Source organism: Meriones unguiculatus, chromosome 16 (assembly GCF_030254825.1).
Source record: "Meriones unguiculatus strain TT.TT164.6M chromosome 16, Bangor_MerUng_6.1, whole genome shotgun sequence".
Classification (NCBI taxonomy): Eukaryota; Metazoa; Chordata; class Mammalia; order Rodentia; family Muridae; genus Meriones; species Meriones unguiculatus.
Window position 1 is genome coordinate 9226673 of NC_083363.1, and position 22758 is coordinate 9249430.

Consider the following 22758-nt stretch of genomic DNA (forward strand, 5'->3'; position numbering starts at 1 on the left):
TCCCGCCCACCTGTAGGTGGGCCACTCCCCGGCTGGGATCCCAGACTGTAGAAAAGGAGAAAGCAGGGCACCTTCATTCATTCACTAGCTGTGAGCAGCCACTTCAGGTCCCCGCCAGCCCATCTCCCCTCTCCCCCACGATGCGCTGCACACTGGAACTGTGAGGCAGGATAAACCGTTACCCTCTTGAGTTGGTTTTTGCCAGGGTGTTTTATCACAGCCACAGAAAAACAACTAAGGCAGACCCAAAGCAAAACAGTGCAGTTACGTTTGTAAGGTAGGCATTGTCTCCGGGCGGGCCTCTTAGACAGTGAGGCATTAGCATCAACCAGATGGTGTCTGGGCCCCAGGGCCCATCAGCTTCATGGCACAGAGGAGGGCTCCATTCTTTAACTTCTCACATATACAGGTCCCTTGGATGGGTCCTGATTTTCCGTGACGTGGGAAATAAATATCTTTGCTTTGTGAAACCATTTTCAAGGCAAAGTATGTGCCAGGCAGCTTAAAGGGGCTGGGGAGAGTGGGGGGGTGGTGGTAGAGAGAACAAGCTTAAGCCAAATACTTGGGTTTCAAGTGACAGGCAGCAAGAAGGGCAATGTTTTATGTTTCCAGGATTGAGGGCTTTAATCCAAAGCCCCACTCACGCTGAGACATAAACTCCCAGCAAGGATCAGTCACGTCATCCCTATCAAACTTAGCTGCAGATTTTTTCCCCCCTTGAACATTTTAATTCCGGTTTTGTCTTGAGATGAGTGTCATTTGTTATCACACATAACACGCAGGGTGGCGGGCTTGGCAGGGTTCTCAGACTCCCGTGGCTGAGGCACTTGAGGGCCCATCCTGCAATGAGGTCATGGGCGTCACAGGACTCATGCTGCTGTGGTTCTGAGCTGCTAATCCCAGGCTTATGGGGACCTGTCCCAGCTTTGGACTGATTAAGACTCTGCTTTTACCATGCATTAAAGGGACAGGGACATAGTGTCACTTTTTTTTTTTTTTTAATTGCTGCTTATTTTGCTTTTAAGTAAAATGCAGTAACACAATGCCTACCTCATGGCCGTGCGCTGGTCAGCACTCTTGGCCGTGGCCAGGTTACCTTGAAGTGAACAACAGTCCTTGTGAGGGGCAGGGATGGGACAGAGTAGCCTAGCAACGGCCACTTAGAGATGAAGGTCGCTGTTCTAGATTCATTTCTTTGTTGATGTGAGTTTTAAAAAAAGAAAGAAGAAAGAAAGAAAAAAAGACCAAAACCCGTTCGGGAAAGGAAAGGGTTTATTTCACCTTATCCCATCAGGCCTCACTCCATCCTTGCGCGAGGCTGGGCAAGGAAACTCAAGGCAGGAGCCTGGAGGCAGGAATGCTGGCTACTTGCTGTGCCTCCGAAAGGCCTTGCCAGGACGGCAGTGGACACTCACAGTTTCACACAGCGGTTCAGACCCCAGAGAGCTCCTGGGAGACAGAGTGGCAAATGCTGTCCTTTCTAGGCCGTCTCAGGGTCCGGTGGGTCACCTACAACACTGGGTAGGGGGCAGTCATGGAAATCCTGGGGAATGGCTTCCGTCTGGTGTCTTCAAGAGCAAGTAGCCAGTTCCGGAAGAACTTATGGCAGAGATAGTGCACCTGCGTTTTCGTAGCGAGCGATTACATCAGCTTCTCTGTGCTTCCTTTTCCTCGCCTCCACTATGATTAGGGCGATAGGTCGATCTGCAGGTGGATGCAGTTCACTGTTGGGCACTCATGTTGGGCTCTCCTGGTGAGAGGAGAGCCTTCAATGGCAGTGCTTATGTGCTAAGCACTGGCAATTCAGGACTGTTCCTGTGACCCTCCTGCCTGCCCTGAAACCAGACTTTTCTAGTTTCTGTTTTATAGTTAAGGGTCCAAGGTAGGGTGCTTGCTTCACGGCCCCATCGAGAGAGAAAATGAATATCGTCATCCGTGACTCCTGCAAGCTGCACTTGTTTTATATGTCTCTAACTGTCCCTTTGATAGTTTTTTAAAACCTTTTCAGAGCTGGGGGTATAGGTGTGTGATAGAGCTCATGCCTAGCATGCATAAGACGGTAAATTCAATCCCCAGTAAAACACACACACTCACACATACACAGACACACACAACTGAACTGCATGCAAATTAAATTTTTTAGCCTGATGTTCTTTATTTTTTTTTTTCTCAGCCAGCCTATCACATGAATTGATTTCCTCAAACATATGTGATTTATTTAACTGGAAATACTAAGTGCAGTGTAAAACATACCTAAACTGAAAAAGGTTGAGATAGAATGAAATAGTTCAAAAACTTCTACCCATTTAACAAAAAAAGAAAGAAAGAAATACATGATGCATGCAATTTAACACAATTACTAATTTTAAGTTACTAATTTAAAATTAGTAATTATGGTACTATTTTAGGAGGCTAGTGTGAACGAATATGCTCTATTATTTTAAACACCTTGGTTTAGTGCCTTGTGAAACTGTGATTCAAAGGGTCTCATCTAAGACGCTTGCTTCAATGGCTGGCTGTCAAGGCTAAAAAGAACATCTCGGAAGAATATGCAAATTGAAATTTAAAAAGTGTGTTGCTGGCTGTACTTACAGAAATCATGGCATTCTTCGCTCAGACCGTCCATCAATTATGCAAAGGCTTTTGGTGAAATTCAGCTGGTAAATTTCCATTTTCCCCAACATCACTGTCCTAACTGGAAAGCACAATGTTAATACATAAAAAAAAAAAAAAAAAAAAAAAAAACCAAAAAACAACCCAAAAAAAACAGAAAAACAAAACTGGTCAAAAATTCACCAAAATCTTTCGTTTGAAAAAGCTATTTTTTTTTTTTTTCAGATTAGAAAAATGATTCCAACGCCTTAAAATGAACAAGTATGACAATTGTTTGTCACAGGACACAGATTTAACAGTTTCATAGAAACAAAGGTTAAACAGTTCTGGATGTCTGTTTTGACAGTGCCATCCATGTCTGGATTCACCAGAGAGGAGTTCCTTTTTCACTGACCGCTGAAAACTTCATTTTTACATAGAAGGAACAGATCACATATAAGATCTCCAACGTTCCGCTGGCATTGCCTGCTCAGGAAGCTGGGAATGCTGGGCTCTGTTCTGGTTCTGCCTTTTGATGTAGCTTTAGAGCAGAAGGTAAGGAGGAATGCTAGCTAGCCCTCAGTGTGAGCCACGGTTGGTCCAGGGACTGTGTGCACCTGTGGTGGTTTGAATAGATATGCACCCCCACAGACTCATGTGTTTGAACACTTGGGTTATAGGGAGTGGCAGGATTTAGAGGTGTGGCCTTGTTGGAGGAAGTGTGTAACTGTGGGGGGCGGGCGGGCTTTGAGGTCTCCTATGCTCAAGCTACACCCAGTGTGACACAGTCTCTTTCTGCTGCCTTGGGATCAAGATGTAGAACTCTCAGTTCCTTTTCCAGCACCATGCCTGCCTGCCTGCACCATGGTTTCCCACCATGACTATAATCGACCCAACTTCTGAAACAGTAAGCCAGCCCCAATTAAACGTTTATAAGAGTTGCCATGGCCATGGTATCCCTTCACAGCAACAAAACTCTAAGACAGCACCCATACTCAAGTGCCTATGTGTGTGTGTCTTCTAAAGCAGACTGCCCACCTTGTGAGGTAGACTCCTATGGATAAGGAGTCTATAGGCCCTCATCATCTAGCATCCATGCCTACAGCACCCATCCCCCGGCCCCTGGGAGTTCTCTCAGGGCTCTTCTTTCCCCGCTTTGATTCTCTCTTACAACTCAAGATACTGGGGCCAAACCAATGTCTCCATTTACATTTCATATGTCTCCTTGTATATCCTCACCTGAGTCCCTGGACCAAGCCCCGGAGTTCCAACTTTGCTAGCATACTCTCCAGAGACGGAGTCGCCCCTCCCCCAGCCTGGGGCTGGCTGGAGGAGTGGTAGAGGGACTTGGCTAGGCAAGCAGGTCATGGAAAGGAAAGGACAGACTGGCATGGCAAGTGGGGAGATCTGGATCATCCATAGGGAGTGGCAGCCTGTGCCCCTAAGACTGTGGACACCTCTCTGTAGGAAGAAAATCCAGTTAGCACCACTGGGCTCTCACAGGCAGAGGTTAAAGATAACCGCAAAGAGGAATTCCAGGGATTCATCCTGCAACCCGGCCTCTGCTATCACACCTCTGCTTCCCTTTCGAGCCTACATACTAGCCACGGCCTTCTTTAGCTGCCCGTGGCTGTTCACACCCAAACAATCTGACGTGATTTATACAGAGAACCCGCCACGAAAATCTTTGCATGTTGTGTCAGTTTTGCATGGCTCTGACAAGACACCTGATACAATCCATTTAAGAGGAGGAACTCTGGGGGCTAGGGCGGTAGAGGGCTTGCCTGTAAGCCTGAGGACCTGAGTTCAGATCCCCAGCGCCGACGTAAAAAACTTTGTGTGACTGTGCATGTCCGAGATACCATTGATTGGGAAATGGGGACCTCAGTGGCCACCCAGCCTATCTGGATTGGTGGCTTCCCAGGTTCAGTGAGAGACCTATCTCAAAACTAAGGTGTGTGTGTGGTGGTGGTGGTGGTGGTGGAGTTGGAGAGATGGCTCAGTGGTTAAGAGCACTATCTGCTCTTGCAGATGACCCAGGTTCCAGTCCCAGGACCCACATGGAGGCTCACAACTGTCTTGAACTCCATTTCCAGGGAGTCTGACTCTCCTCCGTGGGTACCAGGCATGCGTATGGTATAGGCAAAATGTCCATTACACATAAAAATAAATAAATAAATAAATAAATAAATAAATAAATAAATAAATATTAGAAAAGAGATAGGGTAGAGCGTGCTGGTATGATGGCTCAAAGTGGCAAGGCATTGGCTGTGCAAGCCTGGCAATCAGAATTTGATCCTCGACACCAGAACTATGGTACACTCCACAGCACAAGGTGGAAAGAAAGGACTGACCTCACGAAGTTGTCCTCGAACCTCCACGAGCAAGCTGGGTCCCACGGGTTCCGTGCATCACGTGTCTACACGGAATAAATTAATTACATTAAAAATAACAAGGGGATGAGGGATTGAGGAAGACACCTGGTGTTGACTTCCGCTGTCCAGGCGTGTAGACACAGGAAACCGCAGGCAACTGCATATGCGCACCAACACTCGACCGGCTATATCCAGTATGGCACTGTCAGAAGGCTCACTCCCTGGTGCTTCTGAAATCATGTCCTCCTTTGGCCCTTAGCGCCTTCTCCTTGGGTGGTAACTTTCAGGAGTCCCTTCAGAGATGGTGTGTGACACAGTCTCGGCCTTTGTATTTGAATGGTAGTTTAACTGGATGTGCGGCGGGGGCGGCTCCCTTCTCAGCTGTCAAACGACCGGGTGCCTTGCTCCCTTTCATGGCTTCGCTTGCCGACTTGATCACCACTGCCTCTGCCATACTGCAGTTTCCCCTGTTCTCTTCCACTTCTTAGTGTTTCCAGCTCGGGTTACATTTCTGAAAGCAGACGGGAAGAAGAATTAGGGGAAGCTTTTTATTGGGCCTAATCTAATGCGGCAGTGTTGAAGGAGACAGCATCCCAGTGAATTCACCCGGTGAGCTTGAGTAGCCTGCTTATAGAGCTATTTGCTTTGGACCAATCACAACCTCATCTCCTAGTGCTAATCATAGGCTTGTGTTTGGACCAATCATCTACTTGCCCCTTGGCACCAATCACAGTCATGGATCCTTTTGGTTTTGACCAATCACAGCCTGGCCTTTAGAGGCTGCGGCAGTCTCTCTGCTAGACCACCGGGGGAGAGGGCTCCGGTTTTTTTTTTTTTTTTTTTTTTTTTTTTTTTTTTGTTAAGGTAGAAATGCTCTGCAGAGTTTTGTGGGGTTGTGGTAGCGAAACTTTGGTATAGATTGTTTGAGACAGCCCTGGAGAAAGTTATGTCTTCAGTTGTCGGAGCAATTAGCTGTGATTGTCGTGCCGTTGCGTCAAGGCCTCCGTGGAGTGTTGTAAAGCTGGCATATGGGCAGTCTGGCTGGCTGCTAGATGGCTTGTTGTTTTGCTCAAGGGAATAAGGGAGAGGCCAATAGCTGCTAATTATAGAGTCAAACAGCCCATCTCCATTGTCTTTGCTTATTTACAGGAAAATAAACATCAGAAGGAGTTTTTATGACATAAACAAACATTAAAAGTGATCTCTTCCCCTCTACCCCCCATGGTCTTATTATGTAGCTTTGGCTGGCTGGGAGCTTGCTCTCGAGGCTATTTACTAATCTTAATAAATTTTAACAGTGTCTTAACAATGTTTGCACTTGCTCACTGCCCCCAGGGAAAGGCAGGTGTCCCTTATCTATCTTAATACCAGAGGGCTAGTGTCACTGCTTTTTCTGGGATTCATCAGCTGAGGCAGAGGGGGTTGGGGTTACAAAGGAGTAGAAGGTGCTGAGGATACAGGCTGGCCTGGGCTGTCTGTCTGTCCGTGCGTGCCAGTGTGTGGGTGGTCGGCCTGACTTTCTTCCAAGGAGGCATCCTCAGTGAGGACGGCCTCTGCACCCCAGGTTCTTAGCCTCAGCTGGCACTGAGACCTGAGAATGGAAAGCCGAAGGTAACCTCTTCCTCCTCCATTTGTCCCTTTAGGAACTGAGCAGGGGCCAGCAGCAGAGGGGACAAGAGAGGCCATAAGACTAGGGTCCTATGGCCTAGTGCTGCCCAAGTCTTTGTTGGCCTAGTACAAGGGTAATAAGGGACACGGCCTGTGTGAGGGACGGGAGGGGTGTGTGTGTGCGTGATAATCTCCTCCTCGGAGGAGGGGGAGGAAGCTTGCCTTTGTCATCTGTGTGCTCTTCAAATTCTGTCCTTGAGATGTAGTGAGGGATCCTTGAGATGTCTATCCAGGAAGGGAGCCAGGGTGGGGGACTGTAGCCCTGATGATTTGCTTTGTTGCCTAGCCTTGTTGATGGATTTCATACAAGTTCTTATTGGCTAGGCCAGGATCATAAAGAGACGGACTTGCTGGATTCAGGATCACTGTGGTGGGAATTGTAATCGGGAGAGAAAGGAGTCAAACAATCTCCCGTGAAAAGGGGAAGGCCCCTAGGCTCCTGGTGTGTTCCTCTCCAGAGTGGAGCGTTCTTGCTGTTCTTAAACTTACCCTTTCACGGCATAGATTTCGTCACTCACATTGTTGAGCTTTCACCTTAAGACATTTCCTGGAGATCTTTGATTACAAGGAAGTAGCATGTATGTATACATACTTACTGAGAAAATTGGTAAAGTCTTGGTAGGGTTGGACCCCCTTCCCTACCAGCTCTTTTCTATTATAGGAATTGTCTATATAGGAATAGTCCCACATGTTTAAACACTCTGTGGATGTTAGAGATGATCATGCCAATTGAAGTTTAAAGTGACTCTAATTTTAAAAAGCAGCACGTGAAAATGAAAGTCCATTCTAAACCTTAATTGTATGCAGGTAAACCAAGGCCATGAAATTGCCCTCTCTAGTCTGCTCAGCCTCTCCTCAGGATTTGGAGTTTGAAAGCATTGCATTTCCCTTCTAGTATCTCTCTAATTACCTACTGGAGGCTTGGAGGGAGGATGGTGGGTGCCACGGGGCTCATGACTAAAACAAAGAGTGGTTCTAATTTTAGTCTTAATGGCGCCATTTGAGACCCAGAGAAGGGGAGGGGTGTTTGGCTGCCTTTGCACTGAAAGTCTTCCCAAAATAAAGCCCTGCTGACCCCGGTGCTCCATCGTCATGTGGTATGCACAAAGATGTAGCTTTCCCCTGTTCACACAGACACATGAGGAACCTTGCTTGTAAAAAAAGGATGCAACTGGAGCTGCCTGATTGCAGTCAGGAGGAGCCTAAGACTCGTAGGACATGGAAGTTCTCTGTGTGTGTGTGTGTGTGTTTCTCCCCAGCAGTGATGCAGGCTCCAGGGTCTCAGAAGTCTCAGTTCAAGGCAGGCTGCTGACTCACTTGCCTTTTGGTATGAGTGCAGAGAGCTGAAAGGCAGCAGCAGCCCTAGCCCACTGGGGACAGTGGGTTGTGCTACCCAGGCCCTTGTCCGCAGTCAGCTGTTGGAAGAGCCCCACAAGAGTCGCCAGTGGGCTGGTACATATGGTCTTACTGCACATGTCCAGGGTTTTTTGGGTTTTTTTTGTTTGTTTGTTTTTGTTTTGTTTTGTTTTGTTTTTTTTCTTTTAGGCTTTGCTGCTTGGCTGGACCCAAGTAACTGACCCTGGTATTGTTTCCTTGTTTGTAGAAGCAACGTCCGTCATTACTGACCCTTCCCGCTGCACAGCCAACCGCAGGCAGCAAAGCAGTGATGGTCCCTGGTCCTTGGGCTCAGTGTGGTCTTCCAGGACTGGGGCCGGAGGAATACAGGAAGGTGTGCCTCGGTGCAAGGTGACCAGAGCCTTCCCAGGATGCAGGAACCACAAACTCCCCCAGAACATGGTTCGGGGAAAAATTTAGGAGGGAGGGATGGAGGGAGGGAGGTATACGCTACACCAGCTGCGAGAGAAGGTTGTGAGAACTGGAGGCTTTCTGCCTTTCCCCCAGAGGCCTCCGGGTGAATGTGTCTCCATTCCTGCTGCTGGCCACAGCTCCGCCACTCCAGCTGGGGGCCTCTCAGTGGGGCTGCCCATAGGTTTGCTCTCTCTGCAGCAAACGAGAGGATGCTGTCAGGCAGCATATGGCTGCTGCTCCCCGTGGCTAGCATCTCTTGCATAGGACAGTGAGGCAAGGTGGGAGCCCCTCAATTGTCCCATCCAGTAACAATCAGATTCTAGATCAACCAGGTAAGGTAGATGAGGTGTATTTGATATGTTAGGATTTCTAATGTCTAGGACTCAGTCTTGATGATGATGATTGCAGTTCCCTAACAGGGTATCTAATATAGCACTGGCTTCTTGCCTTTTGATTTCTCCAATAAGGACCCTGGCTCCCAGAATTTTCTAAGAGCAGCCTGCTTAGCTCAGGCGGTCTTGAGAGAGAGAGAGAGAGAGAGAGAGAGAGAGAGAGAGAGAGAAAGAGAGAGAAAGAGAGAGAGAGAGCGAGAGCGAGAGAGAGAACAGCAGCTGTCCTGATGAAGGGAAGAAGTTAGCAGTAGAAGCAGCTAGAGATGCGGCCCTTGGCAAGAGGGGCTTAGATGAATACGCTCCTGTTACCTGCCTAGTGCAGAGGGTAGTTCTGATGGTCAGGTGGGTCCTTGCTCCTGGAAGGCTCAGTAAGGAAGTGGAGTCCTGCTGAAGATCAGCAGAGGCCACTCCAGGTCCGGCCCCACACTTTGTCCCTCTGCTCTCTACTCGCGCCCCCCCCCCCATGTCCGACAGCCCGAACAGGAGGGGCTGCAGCTGTAGAACTGGTGTGGGCTTGGGCAGAGGGGGGAGGGGGAAGGGGGAGGCCCGCATGTCTCAGAGGATTTGACATTAATTACCGCCGTGACTGCTTTCTGTGTGTAACTATTTTACCGGCACTTTGAGCCTTCTAATGTGGCGCTAAAGGGGGCCTCCACCCCCAACCCTCCAGATGTCCCAGCCTTTGGAAACTGTGGCCTCCCAGATCTCTGGTGGCAGGGATGCGTGCAGCAATCTGAAGGGCCAAGTGCTCCAAGACTTCCTAGGGCTTGGTCTGACATCACAGTAAGCAGCTGATAATTACAAGGTTCCTTCGCTCCCCACTTTCCACACCCCAACAAGACACCATGGGTTTATTTATAAATGCAAGCCCCTGGGTGCACTTCTCCCGGGAAGGACCACGCTGACAGCGCACTAGCGGTGCTAATGGAAGACAGGAAGCATGTGTTTGGAGGGATGCAGGATGTGTGGAGGGAGGGCGATGGGTCAAGCAGCTGCCACAGCTGGGGGTGGGGCTGTCTGCCCTGCCTCTCAAAGATCTTAGGATATGGAAGGGAGAGCCTACTCGATTGTCTTTCCTGTCAAGGGTGGGGCCCTGAGATGAACTGCTTTTCCTCTTCCCAGGGTTGGCAGGAACTGGAAATAATTGAAAGTTGTTAGGGTCCAACATGCTGCCTTGAAAACACTATCATTACTCTCCTAATGACTAAGTGTGTCTTCCAGGAGGAGATGTAGGCAGCTGAGGCCTCCCCCCACCCCCCCAGCTCCTGGAGTGCCGAGTAGGAGGCTGGCAACCTGTAATCTGGAAAAGGGAGCGCTTTTGGCAGAGCCTGCTTCAGCTTCAGCCTCCGGAGCCACTGTGCAGAGCCCAGGAGGCCGACGGCCAGAGCATTCTGGTCCTGCACACACTTTGGATCTTAGTCTATGTCCTTGTTTAGGTCTGGTCTTGCTGGCCGGCTGATCTCAACCTCTTTGTGTTCATCTCCCAGGCAGATTCTTGTCTCAGTGGCTCACAGCCTGGTGCCTGAGGCACCCTTCTCCAGACCTCTGCCTTTTTCTCTACCATAGGCTACTCCTCCCTCTCTGGAGCCCAGGATTAATGTGCAGTAGTGTGCAACAATGTTGCCCACATACTCTGGTGGTTTTGCTGCACTCAACCTCTAGATAAGGGCATGCAGCAGCCCTCTCTTGCCCACACCCAGGCCCTTAAAAGGCTGTCATTGAATCACACAGGTGATATTTGAATACAAATAATGCACCTCTTTCTGACCCACCTACCCCAAGTGACTACTGGGGGTATGTCTGCCTTGGGAGTCCAGAATTTTCTCCCTCAGAGTGGAGAAACATCATACCCACATGACTCTGGGTGTTCCCAAGAGCCACATGGGTACTGGGATGAGGCTTCAGACCTACAAGGGTCTTGCCGACTCTGCAAAAGAGGTCAAGATTGTAACAGGTGGAGGGTTGAGGAGGGGAGAGAGCTATGTGCATAGAGACTCTTTTGCTTGTATATCATCGTCACCAAAGCAAGTCTACGGTGGTTTTGAGGCCTCAGGGCTGAAGGAGGTTTGTCATCTGAGCTAGAATGTCACCTTCAACCCACTTCTCTGCTCACCAGCCTGTTCATCTGACAACAAAGAAGCAACCGCGTATCCCAGAGATGTTTGCAAGTCTGGAGGTTAATCTTCCCATCACTCTCCCCACCTGTGAAAGGCAGAGCTTGCTCCCTGAGTCCAAAGAGGCCTTCTCCGGCTGAACCAGCCTGCTGTCAAAAGGCCTTAGGAAGCTAGCAGGGACGACCCTGGGCTACTGGGTGTTTAGGTACTGGTGTTTAGGCAGGGTCCCAGCACTCCCAGCTTGTACCAGTGCTGGGATGACAATATGGCCTGGTTCCTTTTACTTTCCTGTTGTGCAGAAAGAAATAAGCCTAAACTAATAGAGCACAACCAGATGAAAGAGTTTAGTCTGATGAAGACGATAGTTAATTGAAACAAAACAGAGCAAGACATCTCAGGGGAAGTGTACACACACACACACACACACACACACAAATACACACACTGGTGTGTTTTCTAATAGCCACTACAGCTAGTTCTTCCGTCCGTCCTCAGCCTTGAGTCATTTGTGGGCAAGTGTGCAGGCCCAGCACACGAGAGAACCTGGATGCAAGTTCTGCAGTCTGGGTTGTGTTGGCTTAGCAAAGGCTACCCGCGCAGAGGGGTCACTCCTCGAAGAGCTTGCTGGTCAACGGGATCAGGCCCGTACAGTCGCGAAGGGCCGTGGATCCAACTGACCGGCCCAGAATAGTAGCGCTCGAGACTGGGTGTCTGCAGTTTCCCGAAAGCCGCGAGTGTCAGACACCTGCAGGCGATCGCGCTGGAGATGCAGGCCGCGCAGCCATCTCACAGCCACGCATTCACTCCCTTCCCTCTAGCCTTCTCGTGGCCCCGCCCCGGGCCCCGGGCCCCGCCCACGTCCTGTCCCCGCCCCCGCCAGTTGACTAGTCTTCCCAGAGGCCCCGCCTCCTCCCAGCCCCAGAGTAGGGCCCCGCCCAACCCTAACCGCCCTTCGACGCTAAACGGCTTCCAGCCGGAGGAGCTTCCGAGTTCGGATTGGCCGTGCTGGTCACCGTCCCGCAGTTCGATAGGATCTCGGCGCCCGCTTTCTCAGGCCCTGCCCTTGGGCCGGGGCGGGGCCAGAGGCGGCGGGCTGCGCGGGAGTGGTTGGCTGCGTGAAGGGGGCGGGTCCTCGCCGCGCGCAGTGCTCGGGCCGGAGCTCGAGGCGCTGCTTACCGTCGCCAGAGCTGGGAGACGCCGCGGCCGCCGCTCGGTCGCCTCGGGCTTCGCGTCGCGCCGTGTCTGCCTCCTCTGCCCCACCCGATCGGCAGCATAGGCTCTACCTGGCCCGCGGCCTCGCTGTCCGCGGCGGGGCAGGTGAGTGAGTGGCGGCGGGTTTAAGGGAAAGGGGGGGGGGAGCTCCAGCGCGGGGGCAGCCCGCACGCTGCGTCCCAGGCCAGCGGAGACCCCGCGAAAGGCCGGAGGATCCGACGGTTCGCGGTCAGAAAACTTCATCCGAGCCGGGATGTTGGGGGTCCTGGGAGATGGGTTGAGATTGGCGATCTCAGGGCTAGGGCCGGGACTCCAGGCTGAAGCGAGGGTCCCAGGCTGAGGTGAGGGTCTCAGGCTGAGGGCGGAGGTCCCGGGACAGAAGATGGGGGTGCCGGGCTGAGACCGAGGTCCTAGGCTGAGGGCGGGGATCCCGAGACTGAGTGCACAGATCTCAGGGCTGAGGGCTGAGGTTGCAGGGCTTAGTGCGGGGTTCCAGGCTTGAGGTGGGGGGTCCCAGGCCAAGGCGATGGTCGCAGGACTGAGGTTGGGGATCCCAGGCTTGAGGCGAGCGTGCCAGGCTGAGCTAGGGGCTTGGGGGAGGGTTCCCAGGCTGAACCTAGGGGTCCCAGGCTGAGGCGGGAATCACTTGTTCGAGAGGGGGAGTGCGGGATTGATGATGGTCGGGCTCCTGAGTAGACTGGTTCCTGGTGGCCCTTGGGCGTGGATCCTGGGCCAGAGCAGGGTCCTAGACAGAAGTTTCCAGTGAGGGACGCAGTCTGTGGCCCTGCATGGTCTTGCGTGAGGTGCCTGGATTCAGGCATGGCCTAGGGTCATTGTGAAAGTCTGATGGTAACTGGCCCTTGCCCACGTTGGGGAGCCACTCAGGAGAGCCCAGGCCTCTCCACTCGCTCGCCAAATTCAGAAGTTGTCAGTGGACACATAACTCTGCAGGCTTTCGGGTCAGCGTAAAATAGCTGTGATCTCACTGGGACATGCAAGGCTTGGACGGATGTCTCGTGATTGAGACGAGCTGGGAAAAAAAGGAAAGTCAGGGGATGGATGTGGGGCGAGGGCAGGGTGCGGCCTCTTCTCCTCTCCCCTCCACTGCAGTCTCCCGTTCCTTCTATTCTCCCGGCTCTCCTCTGGTTTTCTTCGCCATCCGTTAGAGCGAGACCAGGTAGATCAGACAGGCGCTGGTTCTTCTTTTTGATCAGTGTCTTTTCTGTTTTGGGAAAGAGGTGTGCTCAGAACTGTTTCCTATTGTCCCCCCAAAGTGTTTTGTTTAATGAGAGTGTTTAGTTGTCTAGTTTCCATTCTTCCTCTGCACTGCATGGTTTGTAAAGGAAAATTTTAAGTTAGTGGAAGATGGTGCCCAGGGTTATTTCACTTTTCTTTTCAGCTCTGTGGACGTTCAAATCTCATTCATTATCTTTGTCTGTGAGCTAATGGTACTGTAGGTTGAGGAGGGCTTTTAGCGGGTGCTGCACCCAAAGGAATCCTGGGTGCCAGGGTCTTGGAGAAAGACCCTTTGAGGCCAGACTGAATAGCTAGCATTCAAATTCTCCCTCTCAACCCATTTCTCTGACACAGCCCTACTGAAACTTAGCTCGCTTTCTGAGGCAAACTTGTGCCCCGTTTCTCTTCTTCGGACTTAATTGTGATTTCAGTTCCTGAGGAACTGCAGGGTGTGTCTCTGCTGTGAACTGACCCCTAGTTCCCACGACAAGAAGGGTTCATTATCTAACATCTGATATGCCCGTTTTGTTCCAGAGATGAGTGTGTATAAGATCAGTGCTCTCTGGAGATGGCTGGAGCATCAAAAGGGCTGGAGGAGCTCTGCTTGGTGTCTTGAGGTCTTCTAACTGTTAAGTTCAGCTGAGGTCTTCCGTTTTTCACCACTGCCACTTGAACTTCTGTGTAGGTGCCATTATTAACACAATGCATACTCAGTGCACATGTTTTGGAATTTATATAATGTCATGCACATAGTTACAGCTTCATATTACAAAGCTTTGAAAAAAAGTTCCCAGGCTGGTGAGATGGCTTATCCTGTAATAGCACTTGCCTGGAAGGCCTTATGATCTGAGTTTAGTCCCTGGAACCCAGGGTGGGAGGGATGATCCGATTCCTGAAAGTGGTCCTCTGACCACTGCAGGAACGCTGTGACATGCATGTGTGCACATGCACGCACACACACATACACACATGCACACACATAAAATAATAAAGTAAGTTTGCTAAAAATAGGATCTTTATAACTGAATATATCAGACACTGTATCTGAAATTCAGAGCAGGTGTTGCTCCAGTAATGCTCGTTTGTAGGTAGAAGAAGATTCACCAGATTTATGCGTCTTTCAGCTTTTTATAAGGAAAAAAAGGCATGCAACATGTAACACACGAGGCATGGCTCTAGCTTGTCATTTTTGAGTCAGGATCTTGTTCTGTAACCCAAGTTCCAAGCGTGTCACTGTGAGACAACATTATCATCTATAAAGTTTTCACGCTCAATAACCTCACAATTGAGTTACAAATAAGCTTTTAAAATCTTATAACATTTTTAAGTTTATGATTTTAGGTTGTGCTGTTCTTGGCCTCATGTGGGCACTGGGCACAGGTTAGAGATCTTCCTCTCTCAGCCTTCCAAATGAGACTATAGTCATGTCCCACCATGTCAGGCCTTGTTAGCTGTTTTAAAGAGGCTGTTCTTTGCACCTTGGTGAATACCAGAGAGCATGCTGCAGATGTCAAGTGTAAAAGTTCTGTCAGGTCCTTGAACCGGTTCAGGCAATGGGGGTTGGGTTCTGTGTCGGGTTTCAGCGAGTTCTGGATGTGTCAGGGGCAAAGCCATTTCTATTTGCCCAGAAACCTCAGAGCTTTGTTGTAAAGGAGATGACTGAAGCAAATTGGTAGACGTGTTGTGTATCCCCTTGGTGAAGGAGACTGGTGCTCTGGAATATCATAAAAGTGCCGTTTCATACACTGAAATTACATCACCCTAAGCCTTTGCTGAAATGCAGTAGATTTGGGGGCAGCTCCTAGCCTCCATAGCGAAACTCACTGGCAAGTCGTGGGTCCACTGTCCATGGTCCTGAAGCAGTTTCTCCCTCACCACTCCCTTTGTCCTCAAACTTTCTCTTCTGGGAGAATGGGTTTTGGAATTATATTGAAGATACTCTCAGAATTCACATTATTAAAGAAAAATTGGACAGGATTGCTTTGTTGAACTTGAATGAGAGATGCCTTTAAAACAAATCCTATCTCTCCTTTAAAAAAGACAGGTCTTTTGCTTTTTCTCTCCAGGTAGGGAGTTTTTCTGCTATGGACATCAAGTAATGAGCATTGAAATTAAACAAGTGTCTGTTTTCTTAATAACTGCCTTCAAACAAAAAGAACCCTTGATTGCGATACGTACAGGTGTCTGTTTGCAGGGCAGCTTGTCCCCAAACACTGCCACTTGTAACACCCTCACACCTCACAGCCTTCCCTGGAGAGAGGCTGAGAATGCGAGTTTTGGTGATTGGCAGGCATTCATTTCGTGTTGAGAAGCATCTACTTTTGTGTGTGTAGCTTTGAGGAGTGTAAATCATTTCAGATTGAGTCTTTATTTCTCTTGTGGACAATTTTATTGGTTACTTTAGAATTGTTCCATAGGCTAGCAATTAAAAAAAAAGTCATTTGTATAATTCCTTTCACACATCAGTAAGTTGTACATCAAGCTGAGTGGATGGCTTTGGTTTTTTGGATAATTACCTGAACTAGTTGTCTGGGTCTAAGTTTCTTATGGCATTTCTTTTGTGGAGGAATCCTCAGGGAATCCTCAGCCTTTTTTTTCATCCGGGTTTCAGGAATACGCTGAGATACTTAAAACAAGGACTCATTTCTTGCTAAATCTCGTGTTGTGACCTGGGAGCCCGTTGGGGTAGTGAAAGAGTTCTTGTCAGAGAAGAGCCCACTGTTTGTACTGAGGAAGAGCATATGAACGGTGGACGGCTGCACGTGGCTACACTGTGATGCAGTTGGGGTGCTCAGCCTGCTCGCTGAGTGTGCTGAGAAGCTGGGAAAGTCAGGAAGCTTCAGAGAGGACGCAGCCTTTGGGCTAAGCCTTCATTGGTGAGTTGTAAATGTTGGGCACAGATGGAATAAGTTGGTTAGAAAAAGAAGAGGCGGTTAGTGTAAAGCGAGCGATGGTGTGGAAGGAGGAGGGCATGTGTACGGGTACTAACTGTTGGGGAGTGGGGGGTGAGCTGGAGAGGAGCTTTGTGGTAACTAACGATGGCTTCTGACCCTATGCCCTCGTGCCCAGAGCCCGCCATGTGTTGTGTTGCCTGGCAGGGGAATTAGTGAGCAGATAGGAAAAGGTTGCTCATCAGTTGGTTTAAAATAGGGAGGTGGTCCTGGGTCACCTGGGCAGGCTCACAGTAGTCACAGCATCCTTAAAGGCGGGAGAGGGAAACACAGGATGTGATGTGTTAGAGTGATGAGAGGTGAGGGTTTTAGATGCCGTCGCTAACTCTGAAGACGAAATAGCACATGCCAAGGAATGCAGCAGCCTCTGAAAAAAGGCAAGAAGAGGGTCTCCGGAGGGAGCTCAGTCCTTGATTTGGGAATCAAGTTTGCCCCGAGTAAACATGACTTTGATTCCCGCTTTTATTCCCAAAGAAGATGGGTATCTAATGCAATGTTACCTGAGCTGAATCTCACCTCCTGCCTCCTTGCTCAGCCTCTGCTTCTGCTGATCGCCGTGCTCACTGGCTCACCATTGCTCTGTGCTGGGCACTGGACCGGGGAGAGCACAGCCCAGTGCACACTACAGAGCTTGAGGGCCTCCTTGTTGTCAGTTACCTTCCGAAAGCTTGATTCCCAGCCTCAGGAATTCTTTAAGCTTTAGATGTTGTGTCGCCAATCAGGTAGGTATGAAATATCTCACTGTTTTAATTTGCATTTCCTTGATGACTAGTGAGTCTGAGGATTTTTTACCACCTTACTTCCCCACCTTTATTTTATTATTTTTTTTAAAACCACTTGGGTTTTTTTTTTTTTTTTTCTCTCCTATAAATTGTAATCTTATGTTGTTCATCTATTTATTGTCTGGTTTATGTCCTTGTACCTTTTTCAGAGTTCTTTGTACATATTTTGATTCTACTTTTGTCTCATTCCTTATTCTTTAAAAAATGTTGCTTTGATGAATAGATGTTTGATTCTAATGTAGTAACCTCATCTATCTTTTCTTTATGATTTGTGGTTATTGGGTCTTATTTGAGAAATCTATGTACTTCACGGTCATAAGACAGTCTTCTTTTTAAAAAGTTCAAATATTTAGCTTTTATATTTTACTTGGAATTCATGTTTTGTATGTCTAACAAATTGTACCATTCTTATTTATTACCACCTTTTCCCAGTGATTTGCAATGCTGCTTTTGAAACACTGAATTTCACACATGGTGTGAATAAATTTTTTGTTTCCCTCCTCCTCTCCCCCCCTATAGACAGGGTTTCTCTTTGTAGCCTGGCTATTCTAGAACTTTCTCCATAGACCATGCTGGCTTTGAACTCAGAAATGCACCTCCATGCACCACCATGCCTGTCTTTGTGTGTGTGCGTGTGTTATTTTTATATATGATTATAGTTTAATTTCTTTTTTATAGTCCTTAAATATTTTATTTACTTCCTATGGCATATTAGGCAAAGCTCCTGGAAATGGGATAAGAATCCTTGTAGTGCTTCTCAAGCTAGGAATAATCACATTAGACGTTTAATAGTGAACTTTGCTTTTATATTCTAGTAGATTTCTTTTACTGGGTTATGGATTACCTCACCTACTAATAGTTCAATAAAAGTTTTTTTTTTTTTTAAGTTAGCTGAGCGTGTTGATAGATGCCTGTAATTCTAGCACTCAGGACGCTGAGACAGGAAGATTTTGAACTCAAGGCTAGCCTGGGCTACATGGTGAGAACCTTTGTAAGAAAAACCAAAAAATATATTTTGATTTTTATTAAATGTTTTAAGTATACTTTTCAGATAATTTTATGTTTTCTTCTTTATACATCCACTGAAATAAAATACTTTAAATCTTTAAATTTTAAGTTATCACTAATTTTCTGGGTTATATGTTGCTCGGTCATGATTACTACATTAAACCATTGTCATATGTACTCATAAACACACATTGGCCATTGGTGAACTTCTGCATTGCCCATTTTCAGATTTGGTGTCACGGTGTTGCTTCACTTTCTCTGGAACAGTTTATGGAAGGGAAAATACTCTGGCCTTTGGAAGTTGACAGAATTACCTTTTTTGACGTCTTGCTGTATAGTTTAGGTTGGGCTTAAAACTCAAAATCTCTGAGCCTCCCAGATGCTGGGTGGGCATGCAGCCGCACACCTGTGCCAAGCGTGCAGCGGGCACAACCGTGTCAAAATTGCCGAGAAGCTCTGGGCCTGCTCCTTTTAGATGGACAGTCAGCTAGAAGGGCCACCGTGTATCTGCTCACATCAAATGGTGCCAGTGAGTGGAGTCTCACATGTCTTATAAGTGTAGGAAGCCTGAACCCTGGCAAATATTCACCGCACGAAAAAGACTAATGGATGTTTCAGGCTTGTTGGTTGTAAGAGACCAAGTGGAATGTGAGGCTAGACCTCATCTGTGATTTGTGTTTGTTATGGAGAAATCCCTGTGGATGAGGCAGCTTTGCATCTCTATGCCCAGCATAATAAGCTCCTTATGCAGTAAGGGGAGCTTTATTTTGGTTCATGGTTTTGGAGGCTTAAGCCTATGAGTAGGCGGTCCCTGGGGTTTGGGCCTGTGGTAAGTGAATGATGGTGATAGCACTTAAACATATCAAGCCAGTGCCTATGTCTTCCAGTAGAACTCAGAGACCCCGGTCTCAATGCACTGTGCGGGCACCCCCCCCAGCACCTCCCCAGTACCATGGCACCTAGTGCCACTACCTTGGGGACTAAACCTTTACATTTGGACCCTTAGGGAACACCACCCTTACTCTTTCTAAAACTTGCCCGGGCATACTGCATTTCCCTATTTCTCTTTCCATAGTTCTAAACCTTAACCTTCTGTACTCCTGTTGCAGTTCTCGGTGTCCACTGAGACCCTTAGTGAGCTCAGTTCTCTCTTTCTTAGAGTATTGTCTTGCCTTTGCTGTGCACAGAACAGGGTTGTTTTCTTTGTGGTCGCTTGATGAGAGGGTTTCAGATCCGAGCACACACATTGTCTGGGCTCTTTGCAAGAAGCTGGATATAGATAGAGTTAAGGCGGCCCCGTCATGATACTCATCTCCAAAAGAAATAAAAAAAAGTTCTCTCTGGGTGAATGTAGGTGGAACCTGTGACTTTCTTTTCAACCACAGAATATAGCCAACATGACAGGATGCCACTTCCATGTTGTATTATGCAAAATCCCATCTTGTTGGGGATTTGATATATAGATTCTCTTTTTCACTTGCTGAAGTAGGGAGAATGCCAGAGATGCAGTAGAGCTCCTTGGAGCTGAGGGTGGACTCAGGACAAACAGTCAGAAGCAGGAAGTACTTAGTCTTAAGTTCAGGGAAACAAAGCCTGTTGATTGCTTACACTGTCCCCTCCCCCTCACTAGTTACATCGTCAGGTGAGAGAGCAGAGCCGAATCAGCATCTTGACTGTGGCCTTGGGAGACCCTAAGCAAGAGGGTCAGCTAAGCCTGCTGAGCTTCGTGCCTCAGAAAGATGATGAGATAAAAGCATATCGGTTGAGCGTATACATTTGTCATCATAGACTATACAGCCATAGAAAACTAATGTGCAGATGTCTCATGACCTCAAGAGAAATATGTTTGGATTGCTGAAGAGTCAATCTATCTGAGGTAGTTTATATTTAACTTAAAAAACACGTTCCTGCTTATAAAGTAATACAAATGCTTTGTATAGAAAAAATGAAGGAAACAGTAGAGATCACCAAAAAATATCCAACACCTTTAGCATACTCCCTCTCTTTCTCTGTGTGTGTGTATACTTTGTGGTGTACAGTGTATGATGTGCTAGGCATATCTTAAAGTCATGATTCATTCCATAACATAGTCCATGAATAACTTTTCTCTTTAGGTCATGGATTATAGCTTAGTGGTAGAGTATATGCTTAGCATTCACGGAACTGTGTGTTTATGCTCGCATACCAAAGAAACAAACAAATAAAGATATTTACTTCGTGTAACTCATGACAACTTCCACCGTATCACGGATAATCTTCTGAAATATGGTCAGATGGCAGCATGCTATGCCGGTGGATGGTCCAGTTTGTTGAACTACTTTCTTATAACTGAAAATTTATTCTGCTTTATGTAGTATTTAAGCTTTGGTAAATATTCTATACAAAATTATATGTACTGGTGAATACTTCTGCAGGATAAGTTTTGGAAGGCAGAACTATTAGGTCAAAGCTTGCAAATGTTTTTAAACCTTTTGATACCTTACTGTTTAGCTCATTTCTAAAAAAAAAAAAAAAATAACATACAATTTAAATGTCCGTTTCTGTAACTCACCAGGTTGGGGATAGGACAGAAGTATTGATTTTTGGGCATTAAGGTTCCTGTTTTCTTAACCCTGTTAGCAAAGTGCTTTTAAATTATTCATTAAAGTGCGATATAGATTCTATTTATAAATGTGTGTATACGAGGTACTCCCTTAATATTTGGGAAAATGCTTACCAGTTTCCATCACTTCTTTATCTTCGTAAGTCTTCTTATATTCCTATCTGTCAGTTGTTTTCAGGCATTTGAATAGGGATGCTAAGACATATAAAGTGTTATGGGTTTGTTTTACTCAGACAAAATGGCTATTTGAGCTAACCTTTTTTTTTTTGCCATTTATTAACTAGTTGACCTCATGAAGAGAGATCAGCAGAATAGTAACTACTAAAAACGTTTTCGTTATCTTAAAGTATGTTTATTTGGAAAATGCTTAAAATAACGAATACCAGTAGAAGCAGAATTTTAAAAATCTGAATAATCTTGCCACTGTAGAACTGTGACTGTTAATGCTAGCTTGTTTTTGGGATGTATAGTTAGACTCTAATGACTGGAATTTTATTTTTGAGATTTGTGCATCCAAACTGTGAGTGAAATTAGATTCCTTTTTTTTCTTGTAGATTTTCCCTTTTTAATCTGAAACAAAGAATTAATTTATAGTGTTTTCTTTTTTCTAGTATATTTTCTTTCTTTCTTTCTTTCTTTATTTTTTATTTCTTTATTTTACATATGAGTGCTCTATTTTGCATATACATCTGCATGACAGAAGAGGGCACTGAATCTCATTATAGATGGTTGTGAGCCACCATGTGGTTGCTGGGAATTGAACTCAGGACCTCCGGAAGAGCAGACAGTGCTCTTAACCTCTGAGCCATCTCTCCAGCCCCTCTAGTATATTTTCTAAAAGATAATTTTCTAATAGATAATACTTGCGCTGTATCTTACAGAGTTTGATTTCTTTTCAGTATTCAGTATTTTTGTAATTTCTGTTACGGTTTTTTTCTTTGACTTACAGGAAATTAAGAAAACTATTGAGACATTCCAGACACATGTATATTTTCTTATATTTACTTATTTTATTATTATTTATATTTATTATATTATAATTTATTATCTCATTTTATTTTATTTCTTATTTATTAATTGAAAATATCTTATATTTCCAATTAATCAAAACAGCTTTTTATATTGTTGGGAGATTTTACTTTCTATGAGTTTAATCCTTTGAAATTTGCTGATATGCATTGTAAAGACATTCCTGTGTATTTGAAAAAATTAACTTCAAAACGCCATGCATTTGCTTCAGCTAAGTTGTAAACATATTAATCAGAGCTGTTTTCTTATTAGTTTAAGTCTGGTTGCTGTATCTGTTACCAAGATGATTTCATCATCATTACGGATTGCCTTAGTTCTCCATGTAGTTCGGTCAGTAGTTTTATATATATATATATATATATATATATATATATATATATATATATATATATATATTCGAGGACATATTATTAGCAACATGCAAATTTCAGATTGTTCTGTCCTTTTGTTTTTGAGTCAGAGTCTCCTGAAGTCCAGGCTGGCCTTGAACTCATCCTGGCCCTTCTGCTCTTTCTCCCAAGTGCTGAGATTGCCAGCGCAGGGCCTGTTTCATCTTCTTGATGAGTGGAGAGTGTCTAGGGTTCTCCCCATCCCTAGTCCCGAGTCTTTGCCTTTATGGGGGTTGTGCATTACGCTCACATAGCCAGACCTGACTGGTTTAGTCTCATATCTACAAAGTATCTTTGTTAATGCCCTGATGTTTTAACTACCTCTCTTGGAAGGAAGGCATTTGTTAGATTTTTTTTTTTCCACCTAATTTGACAATTTTGGTCTTTTTCTTGAAGTATTTAGTGTATTTACATTAAATGTAGTTACTGATATATTTGAATTTAAATTCACAGTCTTATGTATTTCTTCCTGTCTTACATTTTCTGTGTTGATTTTTCTCTCATTTAGAATTGATATTGTGATTTTGAAAATAGCCACTTTGTTTTCGCTACCCTCTCCCATATATTGGAAGCTATGGTCAGTTTTTCTTCCTTTAGTA

The 22758-nt window shown here is 46.4% G+C and overlaps 1 protein-coding gene and 1 long non-coding RNA gene across 11 annotated transcripts in view; one reads left to right on the forward strand and one right to left on the reverse strand.

Annotated features, from left to right (window-relative positions):
- Positions 1–1317: 1317 nt before the first annotated feature.
- LOC132648217 (uncharacterized) lies at positions 1318–5563 on the reverse strand. Its single transcript, XR_009586588.1, has 3 exons — positions 4947–5563; positions 2593–2695; positions 1318–1750 (listed from the first exon to the last, which is right to left on the reverse strand). It is a non-coding gene; the product is annotated as an uncharacterized LOC132648217 (long non-coding RNA).
- A 6487-nt stretch (positions 5564–12050) lies between these two features.
- Pcbp3 (poly(rC) binding protein 3) overlaps positions 12051–22758 on the forward strand; it is a 188767-nt gene continuing 178059 nt past the window's right edge. For 5 of the 10 annotated variants that reach the window (XM_060369310.1, XM_060369309.1, XM_060369311.1 and 2 more), the window contains exon 1: positions 12051–12267. The gene's annotated coding sequence lies outside the window, so the exon portion shown is untranslated. The remainder of the gene's footprint in view (positions 12268–22758) is intronic. The other 5 variants (XM_060369307.1, XM_060369306.1, XM_060369312.1 and 2 more) reach the window with 1 other exon arrangement.